At 46.5% G+C, this 14,221-nt stretch overlaps 1 long non-coding RNA gene across 1 annotated transcript; it reads left to right on the top strand.

Annotated features, from left to right (window-relative positions):
• The first annotated feature begins 4,087 nt into the window (after positions 1-4,087).
• LOC146829796 (uncharacterized) lies at positions 4,088-12,637 on the top strand. The gene is made up of 3 exons (XR_014962048.1): positions 4,088-4,351; positions 4,787-5,791; positions 12,423-12,637. It is a non-coding gene; the product is annotated as an uncharacterized LOC146829796 (long non-coding RNA).
• The last annotated feature ends 1,584 nt before the right edge of the window (positions 12,638-14,221 follow it).

Raw genomic sequence — 14,221 nt, 5'->3', positions numbered from 1 at the left:
TTATGGATGTTTTGACCGATGTTCTTCTGGCTTTTTTGCTTTTAGGTGCACAAAAGACAGAGGAGGTGTGTCATCATCATCCACTGTTGTGGTGCCAGACCGACGTCCTGCTGCTGTACACAACGTGACGTGTGAGTGACCTGACCAGGCATCTCTGCAACTTGTGCAACTGAGTGCTGTTTTGACATCTGTTGAAGATGCCCCTAAAGAAAGCAGGTAGCAGGTCCTCCGGTACCAAGAAAGTTGCTATGGAGAAGAAGGAACAGAAGAAGAAGAAAGTGTTACTTAAGTCTGGTGTGCCTCCCAAAACCTTTTTTGGTACACCAAAAATGACGCCTGCAGCAACGGTGTCGGGGGGCCAAGCTGGGGGCAGCACCTCCACATCAGTGGGCCCAACCCACCAACCCAGGCCCAAGCAGATGAGTGTGGAAGAGGTAGCCAGCCTTATGGTGGAAAGCAGTGATGCTGAGCCTGAACTAAACTTATCGCTATCTCAAAGTAGTACACAATCAACGCAGGAGGGAACATCAACACAGCAGATAAGTGGTCAACAGCCGCAGCCACCGCCCGCAATAGTAGCTGTTGTTCCTCCCGAAGTATGGGCAGTTCTGGAAATTGAGCCTCATGCAGAGGAAGAAGAGCGAGCCACTCCTTTAGAAGTTCCATTGGCTTCCAAATCCCCAGCAAGGAAAATGAGGGTTAGTACATCAAGTTCTTCACCAAGCCCCCCTTCTGATGATCTAGATGCCACTTGGAAGACACAAACTGAGTCTGAGAGGGAAACACATCACAAGAGCAGGCATGGGAAAAGGAAGGTTTCAGAAAGTCTTACACTTATGGATGTTGATGTAGAAGAGCAGGATGATGATGATGATGATGATGATGATGATGATGAGCCAGTCATCACAAACATCACTCCCGGGCCTGAGGAGATGGAACCAACATTTTTACACTATCCAAAATGGATGCGAGGGATGTAGCACGCATACCTCCAACACATGTAACACCAACACGACCTCCAGCTTCCATATTTACATTAGCAAAGGGCCGGCAGCGTCCTACATCCACCGCAAGCACCACAGAAGTAGGTAGTGGTCCTGCACAGAGTCAAATTCAACAAACACCCTCCAGTTCATCCGGCATTGGAAGTGGGAGTGGCACCTCCAGCAGGAGACAAAAGTTAAGCTCCCCAGTGTGGGACTTCTTTACGGTTAGCCGAAAGGAGGAGAACATTGCTATATGCTGCATTTGTCATACCTCTGTTAGTCGTGGTAAGCTTGGTACAAACTATGGTACCGAAGGCCAAATGACCCATCTGAAAAAAAAACGCAATCCAGTGGGAGCAGCACCTTAGCCGCTTCAAAACTGGAACCATTGATGTTGGGCATAAACGAGTAGAAAGTCAGCTTCCGGTGGAACAGGAAGAAGAGGGAGACATTCTCTGTGGTAGTGGTACACAAAGTAGCCCTGTCCCCAGCACTGTAGTGGTAACGCCCACATCCTCAGCCACATCTCATTGGCACAAGAGTAAGAGTCAGCCTGAGACACCAAGGAGTACTGCTGGCCCAAAAAGTGTGACGTTGACCACAGGAAGGAATACCATGCAGCCTACCATTCTTAGCTTGTTTAGTAGGCCGGAGTGGCAGTGCGAACGCAACCACCCAATAGCACGTTTGTACAATGCAAAGCTGGCAAAAATGTTAGCACTGGACCTTCTCCCTTTTTCTTTTGTTGAAGGGGTGGGTTTTCTTGAGTTGGTGACCACCATCTGCCCAAAATGGAAAGTTCCCAGCCGCTACTATTTCGCAAGAGTTGCTCTTCCAGCACTACATCACGAAGTGCTGGAATTGCTTGGAAAAGTCTTAAAACAGAGTGCTGTTCAGAGTATACACCTGACAACAGACATGTGAACCAGTTGCCAAGCCACTGATTACATGTGCATCACTGCACACTGGGTCTCTTTTTCGGGTGTTAAAGATAAGATATCTGAAAGTGTTGTTGACACTGCTGAGATTTTTAAAGACACTCGCATACATGCAACTATAGCTATGTTTGCTATGGAGAAATCTCATACTGCTGCAAAAAATTTTTATGAGTTTAACAGCAAGGTGTTTGAGTGGCTGCGACCAAGAGGGCTTACCACTGGTTTTGTTGCCACGGACAATGGCAGTAATGTAGTTAGGGCCATGAAAGATGGTGGCTAATTCCGGGTGCCATGTTTGGCACACTGCATTAACATTGTTGTTCAAGACTTTCTGAAAAATGTAAGCAAAGTCAGCAGCTTACTGACCACCTGCAGCAGAATATGCACACATTTCAACTATTCTTTTAAAGCCCGGAAGGAGCTGAGGGTTATTCAACGTGAGCATAAAATGCCAGTCAAAGCACTCATCCAGGAGGTGCCAACACGTTGGAACTCAACGTATTACATGCTTGAGCGTCTGTTTGAGCAGTACATACCACTTAATGCTTATGTCATGAAAAGGTCAGGGGATCCTACTGTGAAAGGCATGAGAGTTGAGATGGCCCAATGGGACCTCGTCAAAAGCCTGACAGAGATGCTACTTCCTTTTGAGGTCTTCACGTGTGAAGTGAGCAGGGAGGACTGTACTATGGGCCAAGCTATCCAATTGTTGTACATGCTAGAGCAAGAGCTGAAGGAGGTGTCAGAAATGTACGCAGGTGTGGATGACAAAGTAGACGCATATTATTTGGCAGACACCTTATCCGCTCGCTTATCTCACAATACAAGGATTCAAAATAACATTTTGTCACATCCACATTACATTACTGCCTCAATTTTGGATCCACATTACAAATTATTGCTGCGCAGAAATGAAGTAATTCCTTTTTCAGAAGTGAATGTTGCCCAGTACAAAACTTTGATAGCTGAGGAAGCCACTGAGTTTGAAAACGAAAGGATCTTCATTAGAGGCCTGCCCCCCCAGGGCAGAAAAAGTACTGCAGGGCCCCCAGAGCCAAGTTCTACTTCAGAGGTCAAGAGCAGTGCGTTTGCCTCCCAGCAGTCAACAACACTGCCAGCAATAACATCAACAGCACCAACAGGATCATCAGGCACATTTAAAAAAACAGCAGGTGATTGGATTCTACGGAAAGGGTATTGTACGTCCATGACTGATGCAAAGGCAAACGAGGCCCAGGAAATCGGAGCACACCTGAACATTGAGCGGATGGTTCAGGCCTATCTAATTGACACAACAGAGGTCTTCATGGAGCAAAGCCCATTGGTGTATTGGTATGGGAAAAGAAGCCAATGGCCAGTGATCAGCAGGCTGGCGATAAAGTATGTGGCTTGCCCTGTTGCAAGTGTCTCTTCAGAGCGTGTTTTCAGTGCTGCTGGTGCCATTGTTACTGTCAAAAGGACCAGTCTCTCGCCCAAAAGCGTTGAGAGGTTAACGATGATCAAAATGAATCAACACTTTATACCACCGGAGTACAAAATACGTGAATCACAGCAGGAAGAGGAGAGCGACTTCGATGACATAAGTAGTGGGTTGTTAGACGTACTTCTGTCTGAACCACCAGAGTTTGAGGACGAGCTCCTCTTCCCTGACAACTAGGCTTTCAAATTGTTCTCCCTTCCTTTATTTGTGTGTGACTGTGTATCTGTTTTTCTGGTTCAAAATCTAATCACAACAAATCCATCAACAGTCCCCTCTTTTTATTACCCTATTGGAGTTGCACGTCTGTGCATAACTGTCCACTCCACTCATCAGGGTCCTGCTCCATCTTCCTTACTCTCCCTAAATACATTTCAAGCAAGCCAGACATTATATGGAGATGGAGAATAGTACAATACATGTTGCCTCTAACAGTCCCTCCATAAGAAGTGAAACGTGACTCCAGCTATATTCCATTTTGTTTCCAAGCCGAAAGAAACTCATCACTGACTGGCAGAAGGCTAGGCAGCCATCAGATCAGACAGCCAAAGAGAACACCAAGACAGGTAATGAGTGATTATTGTGAATAGTGGTGGCATGCATTGCATTGGATGCTGGCTGACTACGAATAATTGTGCATGAAGTAGAACTATACTAGTTTATCGACAAAGTAAAAGTGACTCAGGTGTGGTGACAGTTAATGTTTCCTTGTTGTTTATTAATAACCACATTGTACTCCTACCATTGCAGGTGCCGGCCAATATCCGTTGCAATTTAGTAATATGGAATATATTCTAAACTTAATCAATCACTACAGACTGAGTTGGTGTTGGAGAAGACGTACCACATGGTCATCATCATGATGCTGCTGAGCATAGTATCTTTGCACACAGTCAGTTGGATCGGAGAAAATTGATGGAATAACTGCGTTTCATGGGCTGACTTAAAAGGTAAACAGTTTGAACAAGAACCACAGCACAGGCCTAGGCAAGATGTCCGTGTAGTGGTGTGGACTGGAGTAGAGTGTAGTGGTATGAGGGACAGTGGCGCATTGATTTAGTCACTTCATTTGGAAAATGATCGGTTGCTGCAGTGCATATGACATTTCTCTGGCTCGCTCAAAATGTAAGTAAGGGGTAGGGTGCCTGGCCTGTGCCGCGGTTCTCCTGTTCTGTGGCTGTGCTGGCTCCTGAGTCCTGTCCCGTTGTTGTTGTACCTTAATGCTGTAGAGTAGACACTTATGTATCCTATCCAAGCTGCCTCAGTCTAAAAGTGTTCTCTCCAGAGTGTTGTTTTCTCATCTTGCACTCCACTGTAATTGAGTTTATTGTTTTAAATGCAGTAATTTTTCAATACCCCGTTTGTTTTTCCATCTACACTTATAGGCCGTCCTTTAACCTGTGCTATAGTTGGAGAAACGACTCACACTTACCTTACCAATCCGCATCAGGCAGGCAGTGGTACCCAAGATTGATGTGCGGAGTCGGAGTGTCCATGGAAGGGAGGACCAAGAGGAATGACGATAATGATGCAACTCCACATTTGGACCAGGATAATACAGTAACTTTAGTATCATTCATCATTCGTCTTTAAATTTATTTGATTGCTTTTTTCTCTTCAATCATTACAACTGTGTCTTGTGGTTTGTTTGGTAATTGATCCCTACAACTGTTTTTTAATTTCCTTTGCTTGCTTGAAAAATAAAGGTAAGCCCGGTAGAGCATGTAATTGGGTTCGGTCTGAGCTCTGAGGGCGGCAGACAGGCAAGGCAAATTTTTCAATTTCTTCCCTGACTGTACTGTCTCATTGGGTAATAGTAGTTATAGTAAGTACAACTCATTATCATTACCATCAAGTTCTCTTCCTCAGCATGCATGCATTTGCTTTTTCTCACTTTATACTTTGATTTCTTTGATAATGGATCATGGTCGTCTTACAAGATTGTGTTTTACTTTTGTTGTGTACATGCATACTGTCTGTTTTTCTTTCTCAAACCTTTCCCAAAACCCCGCTTCCCATCCATTCTTCAATCCCTAACCCTCTTCCACCAGGCTGTGTGATTTATATTGAGGTGTGATGTGATGACTACATTAAATGTACACCAATTGATCACACGCTTGCTGGGGCAGATGTGGTGAAAGCAGCACTAATTGAATTTCAACTGAGGCTGTGCAAGGATCTTCTTCTGCTAGCCGACCCATGCTGTAGTTTACTTTGTGTTCTGTTCTACTACTCCTCCCACAGTCTCTCAGTTAAGTGACTTTCTCTTTTTTTTTTCAAATGCTATTGCCAGTGTCTACTACTACCACCACAATAATGGCATCTTGTCCGTTAATTTGGGAAACCAACCATGCAGCCATCAGTGTGCCGAACTTCATCATCGATTGCAGGTAAGATAAGTTTGGTGGGAGGTATGGACCAGGAGGAGAGACTGACAGTACTATTATGACAATTAAAATAACTCAGTGAGGGGTACTGCATCTATCGGTTTGTGTGTTACAAAATCGGCAGATCTTTTAAATCAAACACTGGCTGTGGGCATGCAGCAGCACGGAAACAAAGTAAACAACCATGTAACTTAGATTGAATTCGGAAAACTGTAACCCACCACAAAACATTAACATCGTATAAGTAAATAGTATATATTTAATATCCCTAACAAAAATAAACTATCCCACTCTGACCTAACCCACCCCCCTCCCTAACCCCAACCAATGTCCAAAACGAAAGTTGCAAGTCCCAAATGTCCGCAAACATTCCCAACGCCCACAAACCCACCCACCAACAAAAGGAATTTTAAAAAAGGGGAAAATGACGAGGTCCTCTGTCGTCGGCGGGCCTTAAGGTGTTTATCCACCAGGATGTTTACCCGCTCCTCCAAGGTTCTCCTCTAAGCGGGCCATCCGGCGGAGCAGCTGGAGGCGAAATGCCCTGCAGTTACATGCAGGGTGGGGGGCAGCAGTGCTTGATATTGAAGGGCGCCGGTGGCCGGCTGCCGGACCCCGGCGCCGTGAAAGTGGAGGCAGGGCCTGAATTGGGCCCGGGGCATTGGAGGAGGCTGAAGCCACCTCCTCCTCCGCCTGAGCCACCAGCTGGTGATAATGTTCACAAATGGCCTCCAGTTTCCGGCGCCGGGCCCTAGCGGCCAACTCCTTCCGAGATGGTTTTGTTGATGTTGAAGGAGTATCTATATCAAGAAAGAAAAAGAACATGTTGTAGCCAATACTCTTAACACTGAAATCATTCAACACATAGTATCACAGTATCACTAGCAATACAGTTCATAACATTTGTGATTTGGTGGTAAGTATCTCTACTCCTACTTCCTTGGACTCTAACATTTTTGGGAGCTTCCGACATTATAAATATAATCGTACTATGTACTCCGGACCGGTACACCAGTCGTGTTGTTCTTATCTGTAGTTTAGCCCAATTACATAACCTTGTTGTAGCCGGCATGCCAGCTAAGTCAGCTAAGCTTGCACCCAAGAGAAACAGATATGAGCCACATGATGCAGACTCACGTTAGTTTTATTTACTACTACTGTCTGCAGGTGGCGAAGCTCATATTTTTGTATGACGCCTTACAGCCGTTGGCACTGGCCATACTCTGTTAAATTTTTATGTTGATTACCTGTATTTGGCCGTAATACACAGTTTACTCGCCAGTGCCACCCACCCGTCCCCTCCCCCTGTCACCGCCCGCAAACACTCCCACCACCAACCGCTACTGCAGAGGGTACTTTGCTTTCATTGATTGTGTAACCAATAACCATAAACAACAGATAGGCCACCCTTTGCAGGCTGGCTGCCACAATCGAAAATACATTAATAATAATAGGTAGGGAGTGGTCCCCAGAGTGGTAGGAAGGGGCTTCCGCTTGATAATGTATATATATATAAATATATATGACGTGCTTGCAAACTACTGCAAGTGTACTGTATTCTGATAATACTACCTATATTCCCCTAGGCTTTGCTACTGTCGCGCAGTTTCTTTTACATTTTCTTCAAAGTAAGAATCTCCAGTGACACTTTCCAATCCTATACTGTCTATAGTACATCCAGGAATACATCCATTCAAGTAAACGTTTATCCTTCTTTTTTATATCTCTCATACTTAGTTGGTTTCGCCAACAACCACCCATGCTTCCGCTCCTTCCTTGCTTGCCTTGGCTTTGAGTTTGAATTTCAGCCAAACAACGCTGATGTTTGCGATCTAGCACTATCCACCCATACTTTGTCGCCCACCCAGGCAGGCATTCTTTCACCTTCCACCCATCCTTCAACAACCCATGCATCTGATCTGATTACTATCAGCCACCTATGCGTGCTTCCAACAACATATCCTTCTCTGCCAGTCAGTCATATTATTTATCTCGCCCGTCCTTCCACCCTTAGTTCTTTCCCTCTTTGTTCAACACATCCATCAAGGTCATCTGATCTGAGTTTGTCTTCTCCATAAAACCTTCACAGCTGATTTTGGAGTCAAATCGAAGAGGCCATTGGTTACTCTACTCACGCTGCTAATGCTAAGTAAAGGGTGTCTTCTTCAACCGTTGTATAATATTAAGTCGCACAGTACAGTGAAATAGTCAACACACTTCCATCAAGTAGTAATGTCAAGAAGTAATGTTATGTTATGTTATGTTACATACATTTGTAATGCTCACTGCTGCCCCAGCTAAGGGGCGTCCAGGCGCATGGCAGGTAAAAATGCAACACCACAGGAAACACAACAGAAAGGAGGAAAGTGAATTTATTAAAACAAAAAGGTTTTTAAGGCTTTACGAAAGACTAAAAGATCATCTAGCAGTCGCAACTCTACAGGAAGGGAGTTCCAGAGCTCGGCTGCTCTGACCCGGAAAGAACGGCCACCGACCCGACACAGCCTGTATCGGGGAATCACAATGAGTGCATGACCCATGGATCTCAGGGGCCGAGTAGGCACATACCAAGACAAAAGGTCCGCAAGAATAGGGGGACCTACCCCCCTCAGAATCTTGAACGCCATACACAGCACTTTAAACTGAATTCTGGCCCTGATAGTCAGCCAGTGCATTGATCTCAATGTGCTGGAGGCAGAACAAGTACGGGGTAGGCCAACAATAGCTCTCGCCGCAGCGTTCTGGACACGTTGGAGGCGGGTAACCTCAGCCACATTGGACCCTACCAGAAGAGAGCTGGCATAGTCCAGGCGAGATAACACTGTAGCCTAGACTATCAGCTGCCTGGTGCGATGGTCAAAGAACTTCAAAACAGGGCGAAGCGACCGTAAGATACCAAAGCAACAGGCCGCGATTTTCTTCGTGTGGCCAACGTAGCTGAGGGAGGGATCCATCCATACTCCTAAGTTCTTTAATTCCCTGACCGGAGGGGGGGCCGGCCCCAGCTCCATAGGCCACCACCTGTCCCCCCATAGCTCCGATCTCTTGCCTACGATCATGATCTCTGTTTTCTTGGCGTTGAGCTGGAGACAGTTGTTCTTCATCCAGCTCGCCACCGCCCTAAGTCCACTCTGAAACCTGGGGGCATCCCGGTCCACATCCCCGCTGATCGTAACCGCTAGCTGAGTGTCGTCAGCATATGAGACCATAGTCATGCCCCATTGCTTGACGACCTCAGCCAGCGGTCTCACGTAGAGATTAAACAACGTGGGGCTCAGCGAGGATCCTTGCGGCACCCCCTGTTTCAAAGGATGGAATTGGGACTGGAACGGTGGGATGGCAACGCTAAAGAAACGATCGTCTAGAAAAGACCGAAACCACTGGAGGGCAGGTCCACCCAGCCCAATCTCCTCCAGGCGATGCAACAGGATAGGATGCGAAACAGTATCAAACGCGGCGCTCAAGTCCAATAAGACGAGCGCTGCTGTCTGTCCCGCATCCATCACCGTGCGAAGGTGTTCAGCCATGGAGAGGAGGGCGGTCTCCGTGCTGTGTCCAGCACGGAACCCATTCTGGGTGGGATCCAAGATGTTAGCATGGATAAGGTGAGCAGAAAGAACTTTGTTGACATGGGCCTCCAACACTTTGGTCGGCCACGGAAGTAAGGAGATGGGCCGGTAGTTTTCAGGTTTATCTGGATCCAGGGACGGCTTCTTCAAAATGGGAGAAACCACTGCCCGCTTCCAGCTAGCGGGTACCGTGCTTGATTCCAACGAGATGTTAATCAAGGAGTAAACCACGGCCCGTCCCACAAACGACTGCTCTCTAAAAAGAGTCGCTGTAAGCGGATCAGCGGGGGACCCTGATTTGACCTGCAGAGCCAGGAGGTCAAACCCCTCTGATGTCAGCGGGGGCAGCACGTGCAAGGTGGAAACACCATAGATGTTGATCGGGGGCTCAACCGGAGGCCCTGTACAAGGGAACGTCCGATAGATGTTTTGGACCTTTTCCAAAAAAAACCGAGCAAGAGCCTCACAGTGAGTGGTGGAACCAGTCGTCGTGATACAGGCACGCTTTGCCAAAAGATCCTTTATCACTTTAAAGATGGTTTTAGAGGGGTTGGAGCTGTTGCCGAATTCAGTAGCGTAATAAGCTGCCCGAGCTTGGCAAACAGCCCGATGGTATACTTTGACGGAGGCGAGATAAATAGCTTTCTTCCCGCTATCGTACGCCTTCCACCAAGCCCTCTCTGCTCGCCTACAACTACCCTTGAGAGTACGTAAGGCGCCATCGTACCACAGACTGGAGTCCCTGGAGCTGACTTTACAAGCGGTAATTGGGATAAGGGCGTCAAGCGCCTTGGATATCCAGGAGCAGAACTTCTCGTAACCCGAGTCAACCAGCATCGGAGGTTCTAAAGGCTCCTCGGCGAGGACATGATGTAAGTCCTCCAGCCGTAATTTACTCCATTGCCGCCTTGTAACCAGCTTTGCCGGGGGAACAGTAATCATTCCCGGCAAAGGGGTACAGATGGTAACCAAAGAGTGGTCCGTCCAGCCAAGAGGTGTGACGGCGGAGACAGCAGCGTCTGCCAAATTGGTGAAAAAAGGATCTAAGGTATGGCGGCCTGTATGGGTAGGCTGTCGAACCATTTGCACCAGTTGAAGGGCCTCCAGGTCAGCAAGAATACCGCTAACCGAGGGGGAGGTAAGGTTCTCAAAATGTAAGTTGAGGTCTCCCAAAATCGAGAAATTGGAACAGCCTACCACCAAGGAACTAACCACGTCGGGGAAGGCCGCTCTAAACGCCACATCACTCCCAGGGGGGCGATAAACCACCATCCCCGAGAGTGTGAAATGTGGGGTGACCGAGATCTTAAACACCGCACTTTCACATCCCGCAATGGTCAAACCAGACCAACTACCAGTAAGGCCAGGTCGCATGGCCAACGCAATACCCCCTCCCCTAGTAGATCGGTTAAGGGTAAAAACCGAAAAATCAGAGGGAAATGCCAAGTTGATAATGGCCACATCGTCATCCTTCAACCACGTTTCGGTGATGGCTACGATGTCCGGGGCCTCTTCCTGTATCAGGTCAAACACAGCCTGATAATGCAGCACCAGAGACCTGGCATTCAGGCTGAAGATGCGAAGGGAATGCTCGGAACGGTTCCTACTGAGGGCAACCGTAGGATTTTCGTGTGAGCTCAGGGTAGGGGGATCTAAAGACCATCTTCCACACGCACAGTGAAAGGGGCCCACTAGTGGGTGTATAGGGGGAAGGGTACAACTCACAATTGAACGACCTATACCCCGCAGAGTGTCGCCAGAGTACACCAGCATGGTAACGAGAGCCGAGACCAACTCTCAAGGACCCCAGGTGCCCGCTGCGCCCTGCGCGTCCTTAGCGCGGACGGGCGCAGACGGGCAGGACTCAGGCACGACTCCGGCTAAGCGACGGCGTCCCACTGCGCGTACCCGCTGCGCGGGAGAGGACGACTTTAAATAGGCGTTCCTTGGAGCCGAGCGAGCGTCAATACGCTCCAAGATGGCGCCCGCAAACAAACAACAAAGCCCAAAGCAAGATGGCGCCTAAAGCTGCAACCCAGGACCACCCACGGAACCCGGACCCGCCAAGTGACGGTGCTTTAGTCAATTTTACGTGCGGTAAGAGGGAGGGGGGGATCTATACCCAGGTCCTGCTAAAAGCAGGGGAACAGTAAAAGCCAAAATGACAAAAAGAACAAAACTGGAGTTTAAAATGCAGAGCGAGCAGAGCGCTCGTACCAGCGCGCTAAGGGTAGAAGCAGTACCTGACCAGAGTCCAAATACCGAGTCCGCCTTAAATAGGCGTTCCTTGGAGCCGAGCGAGCGTCAATACGCTCCAAGATGGCGCCCGCAAACAAACAACAAAGCCCAAAGCAAGATGGCGCCTAAAGCTGCAACCCAGGACCACCCACGGAACCCGGACCCGCCAAGTGACGGTGCTTTAGTCAATTTTACGTGCGGTAATAACTTACCGCCGCCGGCCACTGCTGCTGGATCCCCCCCTTGTCTCTCCTGCAGGTGCCGCCAGTTCGCCTTCCCCCTTCGGAATGGCCGCATCGCTGGCCTTGACGGCACTGGTGGATGGTAGTGTGCCTAGACAAAAACATCACAAATTTGTAGATGCCTGGAAACCTCCCCCTATTTTAAGTGTTGTTCACTTGGAACATTGAAAAAAAAGTGAATACAACATACAGCAGCACTAGACAGTATGTACAGTCAGTAGACAGACACTAGTGGTGATATGGTTCCACTTCCTAGGGTCATCTAGTCCTATTCTACTCTTTTGAAAGTTAGCCTGAGCCATGTGTAACCCTTTTAGATTCATCATGTCGACTACTACTCTTTTGCCGCATATTTAATTATACCTGCAAGCTTAGTGAGATGTGCAGTAGAGTAGATGCCTTTGAGGCCACTTGACTGTTGCGTACAAGTGACGAGGTCGGAAAAAAACATAATTATTGAGTTTGTTTAGTTCATATTGCTTAGCCATCACATACATGTTACAATTTTTGCCATGACTGCAAAATGCTTCCATTTACCAGTATACTATCTAACGGCTAACTCGCAGCATTTTTCTCATATAATAGGCAGATGATTCCCTTCTACAAACCAGAGATTTACAGAACATATTATAATGCAAGATTATGTAACCAGTATTTCTACGTTCTACGGTGAGGGGTCTTCCAGAATTCTAAAGATTTTGGCTCTTGTTCTTGTTGTCATGCACTTGTAAATGTTTACTGTTTTAATGTTAGGCTTTTTGCTGGCTTATTGACTATGGCTGTAGTAAAAAAAAATTCATATTAACGATGTACAGAGTTTGATACTTGTTTCAAATAAACCTTTTGAACTTACACATAGACTCTGTGGTATTTGGTGTGGTGGGGTGGACTTACACAAGTGAGTGTGCAAAATGGTATTATTATATTCTGGGTTGTCTGTCTCAGTCATCATCAACATTTTGTATCTTCATCGTGGGGGGGGGTCGGGAGTGGGACCCTAATGTGAGACACTATAGCTAGTCGGTCAGGGGATCCCGGGTTCTTCGGACTGAGGAGTGATCAGTAAGTTCCAACCTCCCATCAGCAACATCCTATTTTGTTGTGCATAGTTCTGTATGTGGCTCTGCAGAATCACTAGACAATAGTAGGATCATGTACTATCCGATCAAAAATACTAGTCAAATATCTGTTTGGCCATTTTGTTTGTGTTAATTGTCAAAGCCTCAACATTGAGAAGACTTGAAGAGGACAACCCAAAGGACAGGACACAGTGGCTAGAGCTATTGGTCAATCAGAGTTTTATTATTCCAAAGAAAACCTTCTATAAAGAGTGGGCAACTGTGCAAGCTTCGCTACAGACAGAGTAATATAATAGTAATAGTAGTAGTAGTAGTAGTAGTACAGAGAGTCATAGCAGAGGCAGTTAGAAGCAACTTAGTTAGAGGCAAGGATAAACAGAATTTGGAAACAGATAGTCAAGGTCAAAGAAGTAAGCTTTTGTAAAAATAGAATTAGAAACTGGAACCATAATTTATAGTTCGGAAAAAAAGATGCAGTAAAAGTTAGGGAAATATAAATGTCAATATAACCACTGGAGGACTTACTGGAGCGGTCCTCCTGTGGTTCCCCCGCTGACTCCGACCCCATCTTCTTGCCCCTGGGTGGTGCTGATGATCATGTAAAGTATAATAAAGAAAGAGACAAACATTAAGGAGTGCTGTAAAAGAAATAATAATAAATCATTTGGAAAAATAAGTCAAACAACATTTTAGAAAACAACTATTGCAATAAAATCGAACTATATAATCAGATGGATCAACTACTGGCTTCTTCCTGCATTCACGGATCGTCCACTTATTTATGAACACTCCAGTGTTCCATAATCATTCTGATTACAAATACTAACGAAGCCTAGTAAGTACCACCTGACCTACACCACCTATTCCAGACGGGCCAATTGTTCACTAAGTCTGCATTTCCATTTTTTTTTCAGCCATCAAATGCATAGATGAGATGGAGGACACATGGATACATTAGTGCATACATAGAAGATACAATAAATTGTGGGTTGGTTGCATGATTCTGATCTAGTTCTGCTACTGACTGACCATGCTAAGCCTACCACTCACTAAACAAAGTACAAAAGGTTCGACGGAGGACTGGGGTAAGCAGCACTCAGTGACAGAGGAGGCATCACGCAGACCGCACAAAACAATTATTAACTAATACTAACAAACTAAACCTAGTATCCAATATCCATCCACCACTATTTCACAGTAGGACAATGGAAGGACTAGAGTCTCTCTAGAAAATCGCATTACCTAACTTCAATTCTGTGAAATAAACTCTTATATAATCAGCATCAGCACAAGCTAGCGCAAACT

This window comes from Triturus cristatus, chromosome 5_2 (assembly GCF_964204655.1).
Source record: "Triturus cristatus chromosome 5_2, aTriCri1.1, whole genome shotgun sequence".
Taxonomy (NCBI): domain Eukaryota; kingdom Metazoa; phylum Chordata; class Amphibia; order Caudata; family Salamandridae; genus Triturus; species Triturus cristatus.
This window is presented reverse-complemented; position numbering and strand designations above follow the sequence as displayed.